Consider the following 24,028-nt stretch of genomic DNA (forward strand, 5'->3'; position numbering starts at 1 on the left):
AGACATGGCAGAGTTTTACACGGCATCACGCTGTACTTGCCAAAATATATTGCTAAATTCAAACTCTATACGCCTCACTAAGTAGATCGTGGCTGTAGCAGCTACAACAAAAACTGCAACGACCATGTTCATAACGTTTGGTTGTTGAGTTTTGTTGGGGTTTGGTGTTTTGTTTTATTTTATTTTTTTAACCATCTGATGTTTTATCCACATGCAACACTGCAGGTGTTGAAAGTCTGGGCTGGTGAGAATTGATCAGAAAAACATCCCGTGAGGCCATTTTCTAGTACCTTTAGTGACTTCAAAATTCTTGCATTAAGCTTCTCTAGTGACTATGATGTTACTATGATTTTCTGGTAGCCTGGAAGATAGGCAATGTGTACAGTGCTGTCACAACGCCACGCACTGTCCCGTCAGAAATTATGTTACTGTTCAAACACTTTGTGCAACACCACCCCAGCAGAAAAGGGAAGGGAGGATGACACAGATTTTTTCGAACTGACAGAGTATCACTATGTACCAGCTTATTATTAAAAGTGTATTTCAGAAATGCATGGGCTAAAGCTTTGTATCTTTGTACCCCAAATGGCAGCAGGCAGCTCTACATCCCAGGCCAGCCATGTACCATCACCCTTCAGAAACTGCTAAAAACTGTGACATCAGTGTTGATGAACAGTGTAACTGAATCTGATTTTAAAAATACAAGGTTCTACAAGACGGTTAATTCCTCAATAAAAGAACAGAAAATCTTTCTGTGATAAATGCAATACTCCAAACAAATAGCCAGTAATTCAGCCTTACAGAAACTTTTTCTGTCAGTACAATGCACTACCTGTTTAAAAAGAGACTGCCATTATGGCATTAGATGGGGAGTAAGAGGAAGGGTCTCCCCACACACAAAGGGCATGAGTTTAAGGTCCAAACTGCAAGATGAATTAGAGAACATAAACTTCTTTTTTGCTGTAAACTGCTGGACTTTCCATGCAAAAAACAATAGCAAAAAAATCCATGCAACTGTAAAAAAATTCTTCATAAACAGCAAACAAGAAGAAAGAGTCAGCAAATAAAACAAGGAATGATCGGTCATTGCCAAGCCACAGCATAACTCTCCAGATTAATACTTTTTCCGACCTTTAGAAAGATTGAAGATTCAGGCCAGACAGTTATCAGCAGCACAGACTTGAAAAAGCCTGCTACAAATTTTTAAAAAGAAAGTGTGATTCAGGGGAAAAAAAAAAAAAAGGAAGAATATATCTAGGCTTCATTTATTTCATACATTCAGGAAAGAAAACTATGTACATATATATCTACCCTAAGACACATAAAAAGAAAAACAACAATAGCCAAGAAAGAGATTCCAATTAAAATTGACTTTGAAGTTAAACTTTAGTGTTCTTTGAGAGGTGAAGGTGTATCAAATGTGCATCAAAATTTCAAAACTATTCTTTCAAATGTAAATCTTTTTTACAGAAGCATTACTGCTATGCAACTTTTAAGAGAAATGAAATACAAAGCTATTATATATTTTAAGAAGAGGGAAAATATTTCACTTTAGTTTGTCGTACAACTTCCCCCCACAAAAGTAATCCCACAGATAAATAAAGTATTAACATGACTTGGTTAAAATACCTCAGTTTCACAGTTCAACAGAGAATAAGCTCATTGCTCACAAAGGCAAATGAGCAAAATTAGGGAACCAACATTTTGAAAACTGCTGGGGACTCCAAATGAGTCTGTAGTGTTCTTTTATGTGCACTCCTGTTTGTTTAAAGCTCCCGTTAGAAGACTGCTGCCACCATCGCTGGTGGTTTGGATTACCGGCCTCTCTGAAGCAAGGTGGAACAGGCTAGCGGCTTTTTGCTGCTTTGACACAAAATGCAGCATCTCTCTTCTCTAGGTCTGGAAGTTTCTGGCTCAGTTCTCTGTGTGTTTTCCAGATGGCATTTAGTGCGTCAGCACAGACCATCTCCTGAGGACTCCTTTCTCCTCCTCCCTCTCCACCAGCGTTTTATGGAAATTATCCTTCCAGAATATAAAACGACAGTAGCCACACCGGGTACTTCTGTATCCCTTTGTATGATTTATCCCTTCCTCTTTCTCATAATCTCATCACACCAGCCACAGCCTAGTCTTTACATTCAGACAGCAAAAGAAAAAAAAACAGTGCCTTACTCTATTCTGAGGTCACGCTGGGTTTGAAAGTGCTGGTGGTGGAATACAGGAGTCTTCTGCACAGACCAGGCTCTCAGGACACTGACCCTCAGAAAAAAGCTGTAGTAGGAATGGACAACAATAAAAGCTGCTTGCATCCGGGTTTACTACAGAAACCCCCGACCTGGAAGAACGTGTGCCCTAAACAGGAGAACACCAGCTGTCTTCTCCCCGCTGGATTTGGGTCACACAGCAAAGTATCCCTGTGAATACACTGTTTGCTTCAAACACCGCACGGCACCTCGTCACTCCTCCTCTCAACTCCTGCTTCCAAAGCTGGCGTAGCGTTAAACGCGCAGCAGCTCCGTCTCCACAACTAACAGCAAACTGGTAATTCACAGGAAATCTTGACAGACTGCAGGTTAAAAGAAGATGGGTATAAATTAAATACTGTCAGAGAGTTGGTTAGGTTTTAAGTAGGAGTGATTACAAATATTCTCACAGACTGTTGGAGAAATAGATCGTTGGGGATTTTTGAGAAAAAAGTCTTTTAAATTGATAGACCTTGAAAACGTATCAATCAGAAGGAAGTTTCGCTGCAAAGAAATATCAGACCGGAACGTTCTGCCCTGAGATTGCGGATGTTCCAGCACAATTTTTCAGGTCCCTTCCAAGCCTGTGTTCTGATTGCTGTCATTCTGATCAGAAGAAAATGTTGCCATTATGGTTCATAACTAATGTGATAGCTAATTAGTGATTTAATGCAGGTAAGATTATATCTCGAAATCTGCTTTTATCTTTGTGGAACTAGATCACGTAATGATTCTTTACAGGCCCCTCAACACCTTTCACTTCTTTCCCCTATATCAGCATTGTTGATACTGAAATATGAATGAAGCAATTTTACGTTTCCAACAGCACAGGACTTTTATCTATTCATTACTCCTAATTAATGCTCCTATTATATTTGTTTAAACACATTAGAAGCTTTAGTAGTATTGAGGAATTTTTTTTTTGAAACAAACTGCTTTGGAAAAAGAATGACAGCAGAATGTTTTTGATTCCTGTGGGTTTTTGGATTAATATTTTTTTTCTTGGAATACTCGAGCAAGAGAACACTGTCAGAATTTGCTGGTAAGGCAGCAGCACTGGCCTCAGGTGCGTTAACACTAGAGTTGTCTAAAACATTTACTATCAAAACTAAAAATACCTAAAACGTACAAAATTAGAAGTCTTACCAGTTCTTTGTACAGTATCTAGAGGGATGCTACTTCATGATATTCCTACCAACTACTAAATTCAATCTTCCTCCTGTTTCTATGTTGGACTGAATATTTGGTTAGCGTTTGCACAGACATCTGTAAAACTTGCCAATTTGGCAAATTAAGTATGGATTATGAAATAAGAAATTACTCTGAACTAAGCCAGCTCCCATGAAATGTTCAAAGACCACCAGCACGGGTCATTCTGACAGATGCGAGGCTTCTTCAAACCATTTGTGCAGTATCTTCTAGCAAGCGAAAACATTTCCAAACTGAGCTTTGAAAGTCTTTTTCACTTACTCCTTTCTCCTTCAGACTGCCACTTTTGATGAGCGAGTATTTTCCTACAGAAAAATACTCTCCAGAATATACTGACCTACCTCTGCTCACCGCCCTCGTGAGAAGGTGCGGCAATCCAGCTCTGAGCCGGCTTTGCTTAGAATTGTAACGAAGTTCCAAGCAGGCAGAGCACACCCCCTGATCTGAAAGTCAGCTCCCTTGCAGAAGCCCTATTAGAGCGAAATGCTCGACAGCCCTGTATAAAAACCCTGACTTACAGGCACCACATTGGTGAGCCTCTCCTGACTGCCTTTGCCCTGCCTGAAGCGCAGCCGCTCGCTCTGAAGACAGTGAGCTGCCCACACATGCACAGCGTCCTGTTCTGTGTAGCATGTGGCAGCTGTTTTAATTCTAGATATAATCTGAATTATTCTTTCTCTGTAGCCTTCTGCAGTTGCTAACTGTATTTAGGAGGTACTGCAAGAACCAATCACTTTCAAAATGTTTAAGGTGCAGAAGCCCAATTCCCGCGCCGTTCTGAGCACAGAAATGTCTTCAGCCTTTTGATCCAGTAACTTTCTGCTGCAAGACGCAGGAGAGCCTGGCACAGAGCCAGCAATCTACACCACCTCCAGCTTAACTTCTGATAGATGAGTAACTCTGTGAAAGCCAAAGACTATTTATATGCTCATAGTCAGGCAGAGTACAAGCTTTTAAAGGTTTCAAAGGCTTTTAATTGAATAGCTGTACCACCACGCACAATACCCTTGAAATGGGAGTACTCATTTTCATGAGGACTCTCCACAGAACTAAAAGTTTACAGAAGCAGGCTGTTTGTTCTCATGAATTTTATTTGTATACTGTGAGTAATATCTATTAATAATATACTCTGCTTAGTGTGACTGATACAGAAATAAGAGCTTCTTGTACGACTCAAGGATGGCAGAATCAGGTCCTTCCTTTTGCTGTGTTGTATCAGCAGATGAACAAGAGAGGGAAAAATAAGTTATCTAAATCAGTGGGGAATGTGATAGCCTTTCTTTTTAACCTTGCATTTATTCACTTTGATGTTGAGTGTATATAAGATTAAGAAACACTCCATCTCTTGACTATTAAACTCTCTGCCTACTTGTAGCTGATGATTCATGGCTTATTGTTTCTCTAATGGTTCACAGTTAATTGGTATGATGAAGAATTAAAGATTAACTGTCAAAATGTAAAAGTGTCAGGATTTTTTTTTTAAGAGAAAGAACAGAAAATACCTGCCGATGAAGAACCGCTATCTAAATAACCTCACGCAATATCTACACAGCTACAAAATCAACCTTTTTGCCATCCCACAAGTGAGAATGCTTTTAAGTAAGGCAGTTTCAATTTTACAGCATCCCATAACTTGCAATCAGCAGCTCTTTAATAAAACTGAAATAAGCACCTCACAGTCAATGGATATTTCCTATATTTTTTTGCACGACCAGAAGTAGGATTCGCATTAAACTGAAAATTGGGTCATGCTTCAGCACACAGTAATTTGACCTAAAGATAACATTCCTATCCCACAGTTATAAGATGTGCCTTTCAGACAATGAAAACATTTAAGAACTACAATTTTAGGTAGTTTGTATAATGTGACAATGTCTGTCACGCTCCTGGAATCTTAAATATAATGGAAGCTTTCAGTCTCAGCTGCATGCAGCACCGTGTTCCCACAGAACAGCCAGCAGTGCTGTACCACGGCCCAAGCTGGCGTAAGAGAGAGCACCCAACAGGAACAAAGGCACGTCGGGTTTCAGCTGACGGTTTGCTTCTCACTCATCATCTGCAGCAAAACTGAACTCACAATTTGTAGGAGGTAAGACAAGTGTTTATTGGTGCCTGGTTGCACCATCAGAAAAGTCCTCGATTCTTTGATCCCGGCAAGCTTCGTAGCCCCCGGCAGGCATGTTTCACTCAGCCCGGGTAGCTCAGGGAGTATTCAGACCAAGAAACAAAACACAGGTCTTTTACTAATACCAATTACACTGGGTTGGAAGCCAGTCACTGGCATCTTTAGAGAAGAAAAGCTTAGGGCATAAGAAAATGAGGAAAAGGGAAAGCAAAAAACAAACAAACAAACAAATAAACAAAGAATAAAGGTGCAAAGAGAAATAAGAAAAAAAAGACCACCAGTATTACAGATAACGACAACGCTAATATTGTTTGGATATAGTTCACTGTTACCTTCAGTTTACCATTTTTAGCATTTAAATCAAACACTTTGCAACTAGCTCTTCCAGTTGCAAAGTTTAACAAAGCCTAGGACCTGCTGTCCATAAATATCAACACCGAGCCGTATCTTATGAAAATGATCACCTCCTGACAGCCCGGCCTCCCTCTGCTGCCTAGTAACGAGCGAGTTGGACACCACCTGACAGTTCAACCTCAGATAAATATTTCAAACATCTCATGCAAGAGATTCACAGATCAATCCCCACCTCCGCGAAACCAGCGGAGTGAGACAGAAAGCCATTTCGCACTGGCGCGTCAGAGCGGAACACAACCAGCGGCTTTCGCCGGGGTTTTTTCGGAGGAGGGGTGCGCTGTTTTATTTTAACCTCTGCCAGAGCAGAGTGATTAAAGGTGAGACTCCAATTTGTGGATCTGACACCTCAACGCTACCACACATCCTGGCACGTGAACAAACACGCGCAGTAAACTCTCGCCACCTTTCCTGTAGAAAGCTCTGACAGAATTAACAAACCGCACGTCGTCTACAAAACCACCTTGAAAGGGCTTCATAAAGAAGTCCCTCAGACGGTAGCGTGCCGGACTTCCGCACCTTTCTGCGACGCTCTTCCTTCCACACACAAGATGGGCACATACTGCCAGGCATCGGAGACTTATCTACCCCGTATATTTCCCATTAGGTTTGAAGTCCAGGAAATAAGCAAGTGAATTATCTTTTCAACACCTCTCTGAGAAAGGGAATTTATTTACAGATACAGGAAATGGGTAACTCCACAATTAAATCATTTGAACCAGTCAGTAACAAGTCTGCCAACAGAGAGAGAATTAAAACTACTGGAACCTGTTCCAGATATGGTGGAATACACTTTGCCCAAAATTTACCTTGGACCAATGCCTCTTTAGAGCTGAGTAATCAGAGCAAAACTATGCTCAACAAGGCTGAAAATCAAGCTTTCATCCATGATGACAGAAAAAAATGGCTTAGCCACACATATTTACCCACCTACACAGCCGGATTCATGTGAGTATTTGGCCGAATACACCATCTTTCAGGACAGCAAAGAATCGTGGACTAAAATAAGCCTGTAGGCCAAAGCACTCTCACGATGCATAACCACGTACTGAATCACGGGGCTCATCAGACAATTTTCAGACATTCTAAACAATGACATCCATCTTGTTGGCCATGCCCAGGGTAACTGCTCCCGCCGATCTTCTCCCCATCCCTGCCAACAGTACAGGCCTATGAACCGTGTCACTGGAACTGAACACAGCCTTCTGTAATTTATCCTGCTGAGCAGCTCACTTCAGACACGATGTAGCACCCGGGGACCCCAGCAGAAGCTCAGACTTTCTACAGGTTATGTGGGGACACACCTACCTCCCAACTTGGCTAGGCTGCCCCAGAGCTAGTATCTTGCCATGATACTGCATATGTCAGCACGCTGGGAGCTAGATTAGGAATCTCTGCACTTCACTCCATTACACTACACAGGATAGATGTGCAAGAATTTCCTACTCCCTTTTATAATCTGTTTTAAAATATATATCACCTTACATTCCAAAATAAAAATTAGGCATGGCCATTTATACTGCAAAAATTAGGAACAGGGTATTGGACTGGCAATTAAACAAACTCTTATATTCAATGAAAAGTACAAGAAAGGAAAAATGAAACACCACGAGGGTGTAAGTTTAAAAAAAGAAAAAGAAGAGAACTGAGACTAATTATCTGTATTTAAACATGTGAAGATCTTACTGAGTCTACAAGGTTGAGAACTTGTTCCCTAATCAAGTGCATCAAAGGCATTCCCTAAGGCTCACAGCAAAACTGCAGAACATCCATACAAATCATTTTTATTCAAGAAAGCCCTGAAGTGGAGTGAGTTTTCCTCTCCCCTCTGTCCTACCACTACGTCGCCCTGTGTTCCTGGAGGTGTACAGTTCCATACCACCAGGCTTTGCAGATCCACAGCGACACGCTGAATGAGCTCTCTATTTTTGTTCTACTTTAATTATTGAGAGGGCCAGACTCTGCCCTGATTCACAACCTCCTGAACACCATTGACTCCAGAGTGTAAATTAAGTCCCATTTTGGCCATCATTTGGTAAGCACTATATAATTTCATGTTCTTCAACCTTCAGAATGATTGAAGGACTGAATTGACTAATAATTAACTGCATGAATCCTCTTTAAGGGGTGATACTGAGTTTAGTTCTAGTTTAAGGGGCTAATACGTAATACATAAGTAGCTGTACACGAGCCATACACTTTCAACCCTTTGTTCTGACTGTAAAATGTCAATTCCACTCATTCTGGTTTGGGTTCCCCCTCCATTCGTTACTGCCTCAGGAACCACGCTGTGAATTCACAGCTGCCATAAATGCTCATTGTAAGGGCTAATTGTGCAATGCTGCCAGAATTCTGGGTTTAATACCTTTTAAACCAACATTTTACTTACACTTTTTCCTTTCTTGTTTCAAAAAAGAGTATAGACTTCAATGTTGCAATCATAATAAATGCACAGTAACTTGTAGAAAATCATAAGGAGTTGTTGTACCCTTCCACTTTTTACTTCGAAAAAGGAAAGATGCATATCTTTATTCCCAGTAAGGGAAAAAATGTCACTGTGAACAGCAGCCATGGCTGATTAGAAATTCGATTCAGAATCATTGACCTCTACATTCATCTAATTTTTTCAATGAGAGAGAGTCAAATCGAAAGATAAATCAGATTATCCTTATTTTCTTCCAGTTATCATCATGTTATGGAATAATCACTTAACAAACACAGATTGCTCTTCTAATACACAATAATCAGATGGCACAATCAATGCTTGGGTTTTTTTTCTTTTCGTCTCTAACTTCATAAGCACAGTTTTGCTTTGCCCATTTCTAGAACAATTAATAGCACTCCGCTGCATCTAGCAACCTACAGATCTGGCACTTCAGACAACAAAGTGCCACCCGTTCCACACAGAGCTCAAAACGTGCAGCAAATTGCTAAGACAGCTGGGGTATGCAAAAAATAACACCTAAAAATTAGTTATCTGAAACACACGCTCTACAGGGGTGAATTCAAAGTTTCTGTAATTTCTTTATTTGCTTCCTTTTTATTTCTTCAAGTCAAAGCTGCTTTTACTTCTCAGGAATGTAAAGGAAGCCTCGGGAGGTTCTGGCCCTTGCTGAAGAGGGTGGTGGCACTGCCCCACCGGTGAGCAGACGGGGTGCGCGAGGAGCTGGGCGGGGACAGCGGGACAGCTGACCCCAACGGACCAACGGGATAGCCCGTACCGTGTGACGTCACGCTCAGCAATGACAGCGGGGGGAGAGAGAAGGAACGAAGAGGGGGACGTTGGGAGTGATGGTGTTTGTCTTCCCAATCAACCGTTACGTGTGATGCAGAGGAAACGGTGGAACATCCTCCTGCTGATGGGAAGTAGTGAATCCACTCCTTCTGTTGCTCTGCTGGCGCACGCAGCTTTGCTTTACTTACCAAGCAGTCTTCATCTCCAGCCACGACGTCCCATCCTGCTCAGGGAGAGTGAGCAAGTGGCTGCGTGGGACTTCGCTGCCTACCAGGGCTAACCCACACTGAGATGGCACAAGGCTTAATTCAATAACCTGTTAACTACCATGGAAATGTTTTCAGTCTATGAAGCTATTCGTAAGAGTTTGTGAGCATAAAGGCACAAAACGGCCTCTGAGACTGTCTCCCACGCTAGAGCTAGCAGCTCTGCCAACACCCCAAACGCACAGCACAAAAGCAAGCAAAGAGCTGTGCCAGGCACCGGGAGGAAACCAGATCACATTCAGTGCGAGCACATTCTATATCACAGAGGAAGTAGTTACCAATATTACTCCGTGCAGTTGAAAGACAGTCATTAAGAAATCCTCTGTGATCTAGAGCTAGGTACAAAACCAGTATGAGTATTTACAAAATGAAGTGAGTGTAAACATGCAGTAAGAAGACTACAGGACTAACGATCCAGAGAAATCCAGTGAGGAGCTGGAAAATTTCCCACAAAGGCTTGCTAGATCAGCTCACCTCTGGCCTGCTGTATCCCTTTGCCGGACCGAAAGACAGCATTGTAATGGATGCAATGCTGTTCTTTCAAAGCCACCACACAGCAGAGGCTGTGGAGAATCAACAACGCTGGCAAGATGGGTTAGCACGAACTAGCTGCTTACAGCACGTGAAGCAAAAGCTGCTGGAGCTTTGCTGATCAAAATTGAGTTTGGCCCATCTCAGTTTCTTCCTATAAGCAATTCTTGCATGACAGTATAACATGCAACAAAACCAGCTAAAGCACTGAAAACTGATGACATAAGTTTGGATTTGAATTCCGGTCCTCAAATCTTGGACTTTAACATTTGTGGTTTTAAGTTCACGCTGTACAGGTAAAGTTTCTTTACTGCTGTAAGACTCCTCTTTAATGTCTGAATAGTGACATGGCTTCTTTGTCGTCTAGGTTTACAGTAAAGAAAGTAAAAAGCCCCACGCTATCAAAGTTCCCAGTCGCAATGGTAAAGAACGGCACAGACGATACTAACAGGACAAAATGCAGATGATCTGCGGAATCTCTAAAAAGCAGCAGGTCAGCCTGGACCCTGCCAAAACACAGGGTCCAAAACCCATTGATACGCATCTGCTTCTTCAGCCCCACTGTGAGGAAAAAAGCCTCGGGATATTCTAAAGGTTTTATATGGGGAAAAGATAAGGATTTTCAATATATACAACTTCTGGCAGTGACAACACAATCATAACAGCTCAGACACTTGCCTCAAACCCCGCTCAGTGCCACCCTCGGGTCAGCCTCTGTGCCTCTGTCATCTCCACTCCCTACCTCCTCACTTTCTCAGCATTAATAAAAGTATCATATTACAAGAAGTGTGGAAGGAATAGGACTAAAAGGATGTCACGTTATCCCTTTCCCTGGGCTACTGTTCATTCCTATTCTCCCCAAAGCACTGGAATAGATTTGCTGTCAGTGCGCAGCCAAAGGGAGCCCGCGAGGCCCCGGAGAGCTGGAGTTCGGGAGATTGTTACACTTCGCTAGGGAGTCTCTCCCCTCGTGGAGGATGAAGGGAATCCACCCACGTTATCGAAAAAGAGTGGGAGTCCCAGCTCCCAGAGACACTAAAATCTTCATCACAAAGTGAAATCCCTGTGGGCTTAACTCCCCAGTGGGATCAGAGCAAGAGCGGGACTGGCGAAACAGTGAAGTAAGACAGGCAAAAACTGAAAGATATCTCAAATCTCATTAATTCCCTGTCTAAAAGTATCCTGTTTTTTCGGGTTGGTTGGTTGTTGGACCAGGGGTTGTACTGTGAAAGTTTCAGCTGTTCTCACCATCGCTGAAAGTAGTTCTTTTTAGGATTCAGAAATACGAAATTAATATGGTCATGCGCTAGGGAGCTTTAAGCAAGGAGCATCCACATCTTTTCAAGCACGGGGCAAATCAGTTCTTAATTCACCTATATTTTGAAGCCACACCAATTCATTGGGTATTTAATTTCCATTTCTCTCTAATCATCTAGCTAACAACCAGAGACTGAATCTCCCTGTCTGTTTACATAGGTGATGCTGGGGAGGCAGGACGCAGACTTCCACATTGTTTGCCTGCTTCGGCGACATGAACGCAGATCAATGGGAAAGGCACTCTTTGATGCCAAGACCATTTGCGTTGCAGCGTGACTGCACCTGACTGAAGCCTGCTCCACTGTGCTATGTTTACCACCAGTGGTGTTTCCATACCGTATGGTTACTCCTTGTGAAACAAACTGGGAGACCAGTCTTGTATCCCCGAGCCCTGCAAAATCCTTGAACTGATTCGATGGTGAAAGGAAATGCCCAAGGTTTCACATACGTATAGATCTGCTATAGTCTAAAACCGATCCCTTTCAAGTAGATCTATTGCTAGGTCCTATCCATACCTCCTGAAAGATCTGTCTAAACCAGCATTAATAACATGGAAAAAGCAAAGGGAAATACTCTTCAGAAGAATACGTTTAAAAGATGCGTAGACATATACACAAAATTCAGCTGAAAAATTCCAAAACGTTAAAAAACAAGAAAAAACGTCAATACAAATACACTAAGTAAAATACCCAAGTCACTTTTTCTCTGCAACAATGTATTCGATAATATTTTTACTGAGGTATATTTGTTATTTCAACGTGTGTGAAAAGTCAGCTGGTTTTCTCCACTCATTTACAGTAGAATCATGCACATTGCTTTTTAACACAGTATTTTTTAACAATTTGCTCTCTAACATATAGTAGTAAACCAAAGTGCTATCAGCACTTCCAAGTCGAAAACATGAGGATGACTACTCTTAGTTCATGGAGCTATTTGTTCAGAACCACTGCAAAAAACCTTGAATAACCTGTCTCTAGAAGTACTTAGAAATGCCAAATACAGAATTTAATATCTAAATTCACACTCTGTCTTTAACCTGAAGTAAGATTCATATAAGTATCTATGTAACTATACAGAAACCATATTAAATGCTTATGTAGTCCCTCAACATAATCTTTAGCGCATTGTGGAAGGAAGAAAAGCTTATCCATACACGCACACGTGCAAGTTGAGGCCAACAGGGATCTACAGAAGAGGGTTATTTTCAGTCACAAAAATACAGCATGCTGAGCTAGTTCCACAGGATCCACATCTCTTCACAAGTTTGGAAAATCAGACCACATTTTTGCCCAGAGTTAAATTCTACCAGTCTGAAGCTGAGAATCCGTACCAAGTACCTCAGGTAAGAACAAAGTACATTCGTCTTATGAACCACCCAGTAACTTCAACGACACGGAAAACAAATGCTCAGTTAGGTGCCGCTGCCAGACACACGCACACAACTTCATGAATGCAGATATTGCCCACAGAATTGACGCCAACAGTTCCTGGAAGGGGCCTAACCTTGGTAACTTGATTCAGAGGCTGCATCAGCCTGCTTGGAAACTTCAGCTGCACCTGGGGATGATTTGTGTACAGTGCATTCCTCTGCTTGAAGGCTGATATACAGCAAAATTACTATAGGGAAGCTTCCTAGCTCTCTCTCTTTTCTTGTCAGAGATGAATAATTAAGAAAATGAAAAAATCCACCTTACAGTTGTATCCCAAGAAGCTGGAACTTTGCCAAAGTCAGTCTACCGTGGAGAAAGTGAAATATGTAGGTTTAAAAAAGCAGATTACATGCCAGATGAAGAGTTCAGGCCCACCAAGCAAATGCACAATCTTAGAATTCCTCTGTGGTTTTTGCAATAAACGGAAAATCTAAGTTAATCCACCTAGTGGATAGATCTCCGACAAATGAAGGAAAAAGAGCAGCATTTTACACACCTGAAAGAACAATAATTTTCATCTGCCTGTCCACGCACAATTATGTAATTCGTAAAAGGACTTTCTTATTTGCTTCTACTTCACCTTCTTGCGCAAAACAGTTAAATCAGAATGGTAGGGGTTGGAAGGGACCTCTCTTGAACTATATTGCAAATAAACAGTAACTTATTTTTTTTAGTATTTTAAAAACTTTATCTTTTATCCTCTGCACTCCAAAAATATTTGCATCATCCCACAGACAACCATCATTCATACTTCATTTTTATCTTTGCCTCCAGCATTGTCTACAGAACAGGTGCATCCTATCGGAAAAATGGAAAAACTGAGGCAAAGAGATGATAAATATCTTCAATGTCTACAGTAAATCTGAAGCCCCATTGAATTTTAATCTGGGGTAAATTTCAGGACTGCAAACAGATTAAAGTTTGAGCTTAAGTCAATGGCAGCTGTAGAAGCTCAGCACGTTAAAAACAAGAAGAAAAATGGCAGAGAATTACAGACTGGAGAAAAAGTCCCCCAGACTCACTGTAGTCCACAGGCTTTAGGGAACTAGTTGATGATACACAACTCATCACTGGCAGAGTGATTATTTTAAATCCTGTTCATAATGTTGTATGTCTCAAAACTACAGTTTTGCGTGTGGAAACACCAAATAAAAATCCTGCATGGTCATTCTGGTTTACTTTATCTCTTCTTGCCATGGAATGGCGAAGTGGTGGACACGAACAACAGGGATACAATACATTGCCGTGTTTAGTAGCTTCAGCCAGGTCCTGACTTTTCTTACTCTGTCATACAGAAGACTCCATCACTGTCAGTTCTGTCCCCCATTGCAAAGGAACTAATGAAAATCAGCTTTGCAAAACTGTAAACAAAGCAATGCCCCAGCCTCATGTGGCAGAGTTCTATGGAAGAAACTAAGAAATGATTTTTAAAATATTTTTCTTATTCAGATAAGCTTTGCTGTAGGCACTCAAGTAAATAGGGAAATATCTCCTCATATAATTATGTGCTGGTCCACTAACAGCCTCTGCAAAAGAACACTAAGATCTTAGCATGATCTAATCATAATTGTGGAGCTAATTTTGTGAGTGAAGAACATGTTATAAATATGCAAGTCCTCTGAAATTTTTCCCCTTACTCATCTATTTCTTACTTGGATTAAGTATAAGACAGCTGTTAGAGAGAGCTGCCTTACTTCATTCAACTAACAATTTACTCTTAAAAGAATCTTTTTATGATGAGCAAATATACAAGTGTTGACCATCGGTTTCCTAGCTCATAACTAAATTACCTACTTGATGGATCCATACATGTTATGGCTCTATGTTTATAAATTTTACAATGATCAGTCTTCAGAGCGTGATTTATCTTGCTGACGTCCTACAAAAACAGTTAACATTTGAAGTATAAGAAAATACAAAGAGTTAAATCCACTCTAAATAAATGGTTGGCCTCATCTTATTCATAAAAGATCTTTAGTAAGGAAGCAGACAGTTTCTATGAGTATTCAATTGCATTCTCTTTTTACTCTCGTGTAATTTAGCTAATATATCCCTTGTGTTTTCAAGTAAAATAATACTCTAATTTCACAGAGTTATTCACATGCAAGTGCACATAGTAGTCCTTTCATGTACATACCACGCCTGAATACTCAGGTGATACAACAGGAAAAAGCTATTTTACCTTCATAAAAAATAGTTACAACCACATCTTTGCTTTTCTTAGCATTTTTATAATGCACACACCATGGTTACATTTTTTATTTAATGCATTATCTAAAGAGTGATTGTTTCCACATGCAAAAACCTATCTGAATTACACCGCCACAGCGTCTCTGAAGGAGTTTGCCTTACTCTACCGACGCAATGTGGATTAGACTTGCTGCTGGCCAGTCACAGCTACGGCAGTCGTACCCCGGCCAGCTGTAACCCAGCCTGCAGCACAGCTCCTCAAAGCAAGCAGCTTCTGCAGCTCAGTGTAGCAGCGTTTCAGCCCCGCACAGCAGTTAAGGACTGCCCTAATGTGCTCGCAGACCTGCCCAAGAGAGTGACGAGCTGCCCGTGCATCAGGCAGGTGGCTATGCTCTGAGCTAAGCAGAGAGAAGCTTCCCTGGGGAGCCAAGATCAGTTAGATCAGCCAGTCTCACACAACTGCGACCAAAGGGGTTGGGGATTTTTTGGTGGGAGGGGATTATTTCCCTCTTTCTAATTTCTAGGAGTTGGAGCTTACTTGGAGGAAGCTATAGCTGAAGCTTTGCACATAGTTTGGGAACTTGCACCACTGCTGCAGAAAAGCACTGCAGCCTAACTGAATTCTGCCCTGCCGTCTTCTCTACTCATTTATGTGGCAAAGTAAAAAAAAACAGGTATGATATTAGTTGCATCTTATAGTATGCAACAACCTGGAAGACAGCTGGTAGTGGAGCTTTACCCCAATTGTGGGGTTTCCCAGACGGCATCCCCTTGCTGCTGCAATTCCTGAGTGCTTTGTTGCAAGGCTTAGCAAGCACACATTAAACTAAAGAGAGCAGGATCCTCAGCTCGAAAGAGATGAAAGAGACCTAGGCCGATAGAGTTGTCGAGATTTCTAAGCGGTGTAATTCCATTGATTTTAGCGGCTGTCTTATGGGGGTATCTCTACCCACCGCCTGTACACCTACTGTGAACACAGCAGTCAGGAGAGAAATCTTCAGACCACCAGAATTTGAAACCCGGTGGTTACAAGTAATTGTGATTATTTTGATTCATTTATCACTGATTGTCTGTATACTTTTAATCTGGGGGTGAGGGGGAGAGGTGATGTCTTTGATTTTCCAGCTTGGACCTGATCTTAGTTGGCAAGCAAGTAGGAAGGAAAAGTATGGAAGAGCGGACTTCTCCCCCTTAATCCCCTTTCCCCTTTCAAATCTGTGTTTATCATGTGCTATTTCCCTGGGATCATTTTATGCCAGAAAACAAAACGATACTGTCATTTTAAATATCTGGGAAAAAAAAAATCATTAATAGGAATACGATATACTGTCCTAGTTAAGCACTTTCAAATTGATTTTGATGCTTTCAGATTGATTTAGTCATGAACGTGTGCGTCTGATCAGTGGGATTTCTGGCCTTGTGGAAAAGGCAGGGTTCAAAACCTTACAACCTGCACATCAGGAGTCAGTGACAATATCTTCCCTTTCTTTCCATCTCCACTGCCTAATCCTGCTTGACAACTCCTGCAAGAACAGATGTCCCAGAAGATGTTTAACATTAGGACAGAAGAGATTATAAAACACTAACCTCCAGAATTCTGAAATCCATGGAAGGAACTACGAAAAATGCTGAAATATCCTTTATTTCATGTCAAAACCTTGGCTCAGCAGAGGAGGATCAAGTGACTCACACCGGTCTCTCTGTGTAACCGAAGAACAGTATTATCAATAGTTCCTAAGAATGGATATTCTGATCCACAGAATATTCAGAATTAAACTCACAAATTTATAATTGAATTAACATTTCAATTAGACTTAGCATTTTCCCAAGCAGTAAAAACAAACCCCCCAAATAAAAATGCAATTTAAACGTTGCTTTAGTTACAAACAGAACAAAACTGTGCTGAACCAGACGGTGAAACTGATGCTCTGCTGAAAGCACAAGTCATTAAATAACCACACTGGAAGAAAGAAAGTCTCAGCAGAGAAAGATAAAGCTGTTAAAGCTGATGTTAAAAATCTTTCATTTGTAATAAGGTGTTATTAGGCTCCTAAGTGCTGTGAAAAGCATGATTTTTATTTTGATATTGTCATTTGCTATGTCCGTAAAGGAAACACTCCCCAACAGTCATTTGCTAAAGCCATGTCATGTAGGCATAAATAAATACATCATGTTGTAAAAGCTGAGCTAGTGTCTGTCTGTCCACCTACCACGGAATTCACTTCTTGCTTATTCCATATAAAGCCTGCCTCTATGATTTGGCACGTCTTTATTCAGAAAGATGGGCTGATTGCTGACAACTTTGATGCAATAAAGACTGCTGCAGCATTACTGGGAGAAAGTCATTTGATAAATGTATATTTTCCATTTTGCTTAAAAGGAATCTATTATAAGTGCAGCTGCTTTCCGAATGAAATTAATGCCGAAGTGAAGCTTCGTATTACAAAGTAAAATGGGACTCGTTCTCTAATATTAGACTGAAAGGCATTGTAATGCAGCAGGAGGATTGAACTTTGACTCCTTCAAGAACACTGATTCATATAATAAAAAGGGGAAAAAAGGCTTTAAAAATGCTAACATCCTCTTTTCAAAGCTTAGCAAAGCTGCTGTCCAGAAAACAGAATAGCAAATACAGGTTGTGCACATCTCCAAAGTAGCCATACCCTAAGGAATCCACATAACAAAATTCTCAAGATCGTTTTGAAGTTTTTGGAAGATACTAAAACGCACAACTGGGAGGAGAATCTCTCATACTTCTTCCAGGCAGTGGTGATATACATTGCTTATTTAAATAGGTTTTAACCACGCTACATACAGCTGGATTACAGCTAAGTTTTACCAATCCTTTATGATTACAACTTCATATGTGAGAAGTTCTCCCATCTTTTTCAAGATTTCAAGAATACTCCTGTTCGATGCTGGCTATAAATGAGATTTTTTTCTACTTTCTATTTAGGGTGTGTTTTTTGTCTCTGAAGCAGACAGAAAACAAGAAGGAATGGGGCTATCTGCTGGGACGTGGGCGTTCAAGGATGTGCCTTACCACTCTCCGCACCCGTAACTGGTAGGACTGTGCTGTGGAAGGGTTCCCTTTCCAACCCAATGGCCATTTAATTTGTTACAGAAACTGGAGTGTCACCATGACGAGAGGCCCAGCACAGGTGAGCCAAGAGGCTTGCTCCCTGTACACATGAAAAACATGCCAAAGGATCATGTCAGAGAACATCAGAACATCTTCAGCTTGGCTACACCCCAGGCAAGTAGTACTGTTCGCTTTGAGGTTTTCAAGCTTAGAACCCCAGAGTGCCGTTTCACTTAATGCTACACCAAAAACAGGTACGTGCACCCACTGAAAAAAATCAGTTGTGAAAAATCTGATTTTATTACATTGAAAACTGTACTAAATAAGACAGTTTATTTGTTGGCCATGAAGCCTCCTGTCTAAATACATTCTAGAAAAATCAAAGGATTGCAAAGTCAGAACCCAAGTCAGGAACATTTTAAAGTGTAGGGAAGAAACCCAACAGCACCACTCTTCTTCAACATGCTCTGCAGTTTCTTTCAAGTTGAGCCACAATTTTACAGATCTCTATCCCTTTTTTCTTGGCAAAACTCATTCATTATTATAATTCTAGTAGTTGAAGGACTCGTTTCCTCTTCTCAGTTTACATGGTTTAATATAGGGCTGTAAAATGGAACAAGAAGATATCCACAAATGTTAACTTTAACCCTTATCTCTCCTGCCCCTTTCTATACTCAGCCAAGTGAGAGAGTTCTCAAAAGTGTGATTCAGGCTTTGGCTCTGAATAAAATCTGTGATTCCCTTTTCTCTACACTGGAAGTCTACAGAGATTGGTCCCTCTGTTCACATTTGTAAATACCCCATAAAATGTTCTTAAAGAGCAAGTCCATCTGCTGCTAGATAGAAGACAGACAGGTGCTACCCTGTGAGGACCTACAAAAATAGAAAACCACATACAATGCAGCCATGGCTTCGAAGTTGGAACATTTAAAATATAGTATATTGAGGGCTCTTATTTGCTCTGGGAGGTTAAGGCCTCCGGTGTTCACACTTTCACTCTTTCTTTCAGCAGCCACACATGGATCTCCACGGCGCAATGGTGTGCTGTGTCCAGGTAACCGCAACGCAAATCGCTGTGCTGGTGCCCCAGTCTGCCCAGCCTGCTGAAACGAGAAGCTGATACAACCTCACAGCCCTGTTTCTGATACTTCAATGAGCTTACTTAACCAGCTTGAACATATACTTACCTTTTTTACATAGCTTCAACACTGGTAGCTGACATTCCCTTGACATCTCCCACGAGCAAGAGCCTTGAAAAACTTTACTTGCCATAAGCACTGGCAGCACTGAAAACTGGCAGGTATTTGTGTCTTGTTCAGATGTCTGTGATATTACGTAAAAGTATTTTAGTTTATCAAGCAGAAATAGCTTTCACTTCATAATTGACAAAATAAAGAGAAAGATTTCCATATATAAGCTTTTTAATCATTAAAAAAAGACCTGTCACACCACCAAAACGTTGTAATATGATTTTTCGAAAGTGAGGAAAAATAACACATTTCAGGAAAGATTTTTTCCCGATAATTATATGTAAACCCCTTCATTTTGTATATAAAGTCTCTCTACAATTGTCTTAAAATTATTTTTAAAAATATCTTCAAATCTTCAGTTACAGATTATTTTTCATAAGTGAAGAAGAATTTTTGATTTTTTTCAGCAAAAATTTAAATTAAGGGTATTGAAATTCTCCGTGGGGAGAAAAATTAGAAAAGTCTCACTGTTTCTAAAGAAAAATGTTTCTTTCCAAGTAATGCTCATGTTCCAGGAGAAAACTTTGTACCTTGTAGTCACAGCAATAGAGCCCTCAAATCAGAGCTAATACACACCACTACATCTTCCTTCAGCTTAGAAACAAGAGAAACTTGCATCCTCTCTAACGAAGAATTTTCCACTCACACAGTTAAACTAGTGCCTCCAAACCAAGCAACGATGACGAAGATTCAATATATTTTGTGGAAAATCCTAATCTTCTGCAAATTGAGCAAGGCTCTGATCTCAAATACTGTTAAGCTCCTTCTCCAGATTAGTTTCGACTTTCAATTAAAAGTACAGCTAACTCCTCTTTGGCATCATCCTTCAAACACTGAAATAATTTGCCTGCACAGACTGTAGTATCTCCATCCTAGGAGATATTCACAACTAGACTAGGCAAGATACTTCGCTAACTTCAGCTAAGAAAACCTTAGCTAACTCAGTCCTTCTCCGAGGAGCAAGATGGACTGGACAACTACCAGAGGCTCCTTCCAACGTGAACAATTCTATCGTTCCAGAAGTCAACTAAGACTCCTTTCCTTAACATAGGACTCATACAAGTCTCACTGATGTGATTTTTTTCCCAGGTTTTAATTAAAACACTGTTTCTCAAAAATAATACAGCCTTTCAACTACTCTCTCTTCCTTTCTAGTAAAAAGAAGGCAGGAGAAAAGTCTACCTCCTATTTTACATATGGTTTTCATACTTCCAAATGCTGTGTGTACATTCGAGGTTCCCGTTTCTGCTAAAGAAACAGACTGTAAAAGTCAAACTGATACCTGGATTTGGGCTCAGATTCTAAACCCTCATCACAGGCAAAGACGAGAGGTGTTGTTTCAATGGTAAAATATGAACAAATGCTTGGGTTTTGCCAGTAGTGTTTGCAAGCTCTTCCTCCTCATCTCATTTTTCTTCAGAGATGTTAAGGCAAGATAATCTGGATCATTTTATCTGTCTCAACACTAAAATATACTCCAAGTGTTACATTCCAACCCTTTCTTCTCTACTGTCTGTTCACTCGGTAGTTCCTTCTTAAGCCTTCAGAAATAGAAGCAGCATGACTTTTTCTCAGTCTGTTCTATCCCAATTTCTTATTTATCAACATTTTAAACTTTTGATCAGTCTAGACGTGATTTTATTTCTGCTCATTCTTGCTTTTCATGTCTGTAAAATATTTTGGAAGTAGGGAGAAGTCTTTTTAAAAGAATATACTCCCTACTGAATACTCCATATTTTCTCCTCGTTTTGCAAGAGAAAAGCTGTCTCATATACCATCACACAGTCCCTCCTCTTTAATAGACTTGTTTGTAAGATCACAAGTCCCCGGGCAGCCTCCTCTTTCCAAATGTTACCTTTTGTTTCCCTGCTATCTTTGTGTTTGCGCTTGCAACAGTCTGTACTTTCCCGCTGGATAGCTGGCTAACTCATTTCTAATATTTAAACGTTTTAGGTTTGCTCTCATCATGACCCTAATGCAGTGCATTTACACTACACTCAAAGGAGATGAATAGCAAGCCTACTGGATAAATGGCCACAGACTCACAGCCTTCAAGAGACTTATTCACTGGAGTAACAGTATTAGCCCGCAAGGGCACTTTCAAAAGCTTTTCATGTCTTTCTACATTCCTGCTTCCAATCTCTGTCATTACTGGGTGATGTTGCTTTCAGACGGTTAGAGCTTTTGGTCGCTGCCAGCTTGGGAAAGATTCATATTTATGACCTTGAACTGAAAGGCTTCCTATTGCACTGCGGCCACTTGCACCGTCCCTTCCATCTCAGCACTCCTGTAACATTCAAACGCATTTCCTTCCCTCTTCAGCTTCATCGCTCTGCGCTCTTTCATTTCGGTCCTTGTGGCTGCCTGCAAATACAAGGCAGCCACCAGGACTGCAGAAAACACAAGACTACTGTTGTAGTCGCTAGGGGCTGTTCTTAGTGGCACCCTGCTCTGTGGGGTACAAACCAAAGCAGAGAGCAGTCCATCCCACGGACAATTCACAGCCCAGGGGTCAATCTGCCCTGCAGTTCACAGACCAGCGACTCACGCTGACACATGCCTGTTTCTACTCTTGACCTTAGTCCAATTGTATGTACATACCCAGTATAAAATCTCCACATTTTATGTTATTGTGCCCTGATTTACTCTTTCCCTACTAGAGCTACACATCAAGCTCACAGTGGCATGCGGGGGGTGGAGGTTCCATACTCCAATTAATACTGAGTCTGCATCGCTGTGCGAGGCTAATTTATATCAGAAGTGTGCATGCCCAATTCTGTCATATCAGCCAGAGTTCACCATACATCCAGATTTATGATTTCCCATTGGCTTTGTTTCAGCTATGGAAGAACAGATGAAATCTGAATTGATAGCAAATTGCTGCTACAACAGCAACAAAACAATACCTGGCATGTAAGGACATCTGGCTTGACGGGGTATCCAGTTAAACACTGTTCAGTATAAAAACAAAGACAGGACACAGGCAAAGCCATAAATCACACCTAGATACACAAACCCTAAGAAACAGGAGCTAAGGAAGACAATACCAACGAGAGAACTCTCGGGTCCCCAAACGGTGGGCCACTGCAGGAACCGTTCAAAGTCCTGAAGAACTGAGAAGAAGGGGTGGAAACAAGACTACTGAGCCTCATAGCAATCACTGTTTTTTACAGGGCATCGTGGGACTGCAAAATTTCTGGCACGTTGTAAGCAGCTTATGGGAACAGGCAAAGGAATGCTTAAGATCAAGGCGGACTGGGGAGAAGAAAGCCTGGGAAGAAGGAGAGGAGGGTTGATATATTAAAAAAAAATCGGCTGACTGATACAGAGAAGCTGCTGTTCAGCATACTTGTCTAGCCAAGCCCTGCGCCTGATTAGTGCAGTCTTATGAAACTCCACCTCTTTTCTGTGTGACTTTGCTCTCCGGTGTGTTTGTGTGCATGTGATTCGCCAGCAAACTTCAGAATGAAGTAGCCAGCAAGTCCTGGCCAGATGCGAGGCTGGAGATGAGAGAGGACAAATAGGGCTTGGGTTCTGGGCCCGGATTCTGTGTGGACTTACAGTTCAGCGTAGAGCTGACGCCACCTGAGGAAGGGAGAACTTCAATGAAGCCACACTAGCTGGCAAGCAGGAGGAGAGCAGAAACTGGAAAAAACCAGGCTGGAGATGGAGGGACCAAGAATCAGGGCATCAGTTCTGCGTGGTTTTATAGCCTAGGGTCTGAGGGCTCTGCGAATGTGAGAGTGTCTATGAATCAAGCCAGAAAGAGTTTATAAATATGTATTTGTGTGTATATACGCACGCATACACTAAATACCTTGGCAATGCTTTGGAGAGGAGGCGCAGGAGCGGGCTGTGCTGTTCACGTTCATGGAACTGCTGGGGGTGCCAGTGACGGCAACGCTCTGTGTCGGTCCCTGTGTCCAAGCAGGTGAAGAGGAGGAGTGTGCGTGAGCACACACGCGTGTGCATCGATCGGGAACACACACACAGCCTCGCTATTGGCATGACCTGCAGACGGCAACAGCAGGAAACAGACTGGGAAGGAGAAATCCCGGCTCCCGCAACAGCCTCTGCCAATTTTGGATCTTTGTTACAACGATGTAAACAGACAGCTACTCCATGGTTTTCTGTGAAAAGGCAAGAGTCTGTTTACACTCATAACAGGCCTCCGAATTTTTCATCATACACAATTCTTTCTCACTACACAACTCTAAGTGTTAAAGGCCAACCTTTCTTGTTTGTTGATTTGTTCTACACCTTCTATGTTCAGCAACTCTAACAAGATCAAGTGGAAATAAAACAATCTCACTACAAAATTAGTCCCTTTGTTCCAACGATAGCAATCAAAACACATTCAATTGATGAGGCTATAACTAGGGAAGTGGAATTACCAACTCTCAGAGTCTGTGCCAGGTATAACATAATACAAAATCATACCAATTATTACACAGAAATAAAAAAGGAACTACAACTACTGCAGCATCAGTATAACTCAATTACTGCTCCGCAGTCCAAGTTGCTGGAATACAACAGGCTACTTTAACAGCTTATCTGAAACGGCAACAGCGGCGGGAGGACTGGGAGGCCTGCGGCCCCCCCTCCGCTGCGTCCTCTGCTGATGGCTGCCAGGGCAGGACACGAGGTGCCCGGAGCCCCACAGCACCGCTCCGCAGCACCGGGCGTTTCTAAAGCAATGCTGGAGACCAGCAGTTCTTACACATCTATGGAATCGCAAC

The 24,028-nt window shown here is 41.5% G+C and overlaps 1 protein-coding gene across 4 annotated transcripts in view; it reads right to left on the bottom strand.

Annotated features, from left to right (window-relative positions):
- TENM2 (teneurin transmembrane protein 2) overlaps window positions 1-24,028 on the bottom strand; it is a 1,253,534-nt gene that overhangs the window by 883,301 nt on the left and 346,205 nt on the right. Inside the window, exon 1 of one of the 4 annotated variants that reach the window (XM_075442185.1) lies at window positions 16,545-16,558. The exons of the other annotated variants lie outside the window; for them this stretch is intronic. The gene's annotated coding sequence lies outside the window, so the exon portion shown is untranslated. Of the gene's footprint in view, window positions 1-16,544; window positions 16,559-24,028 lie in introns of those variants that run through there. 4 annotated transcript variants of the gene reach the window in all.

Source organism: Opisthocomus hoazin, chromosome 23 (genome assembly GCF_030867145.1).
Source record: "Opisthocomus hoazin isolate bOpiHoa1 chromosome 23, bOpiHoa1.hap1, whole genome shotgun sequence".
Classification (NCBI taxonomy): Eukaryota; Metazoa; Chordata; class Aves; order Opisthocomiformes; family Opisthocomidae; genus Opisthocomus; species Opisthocomus hoazin.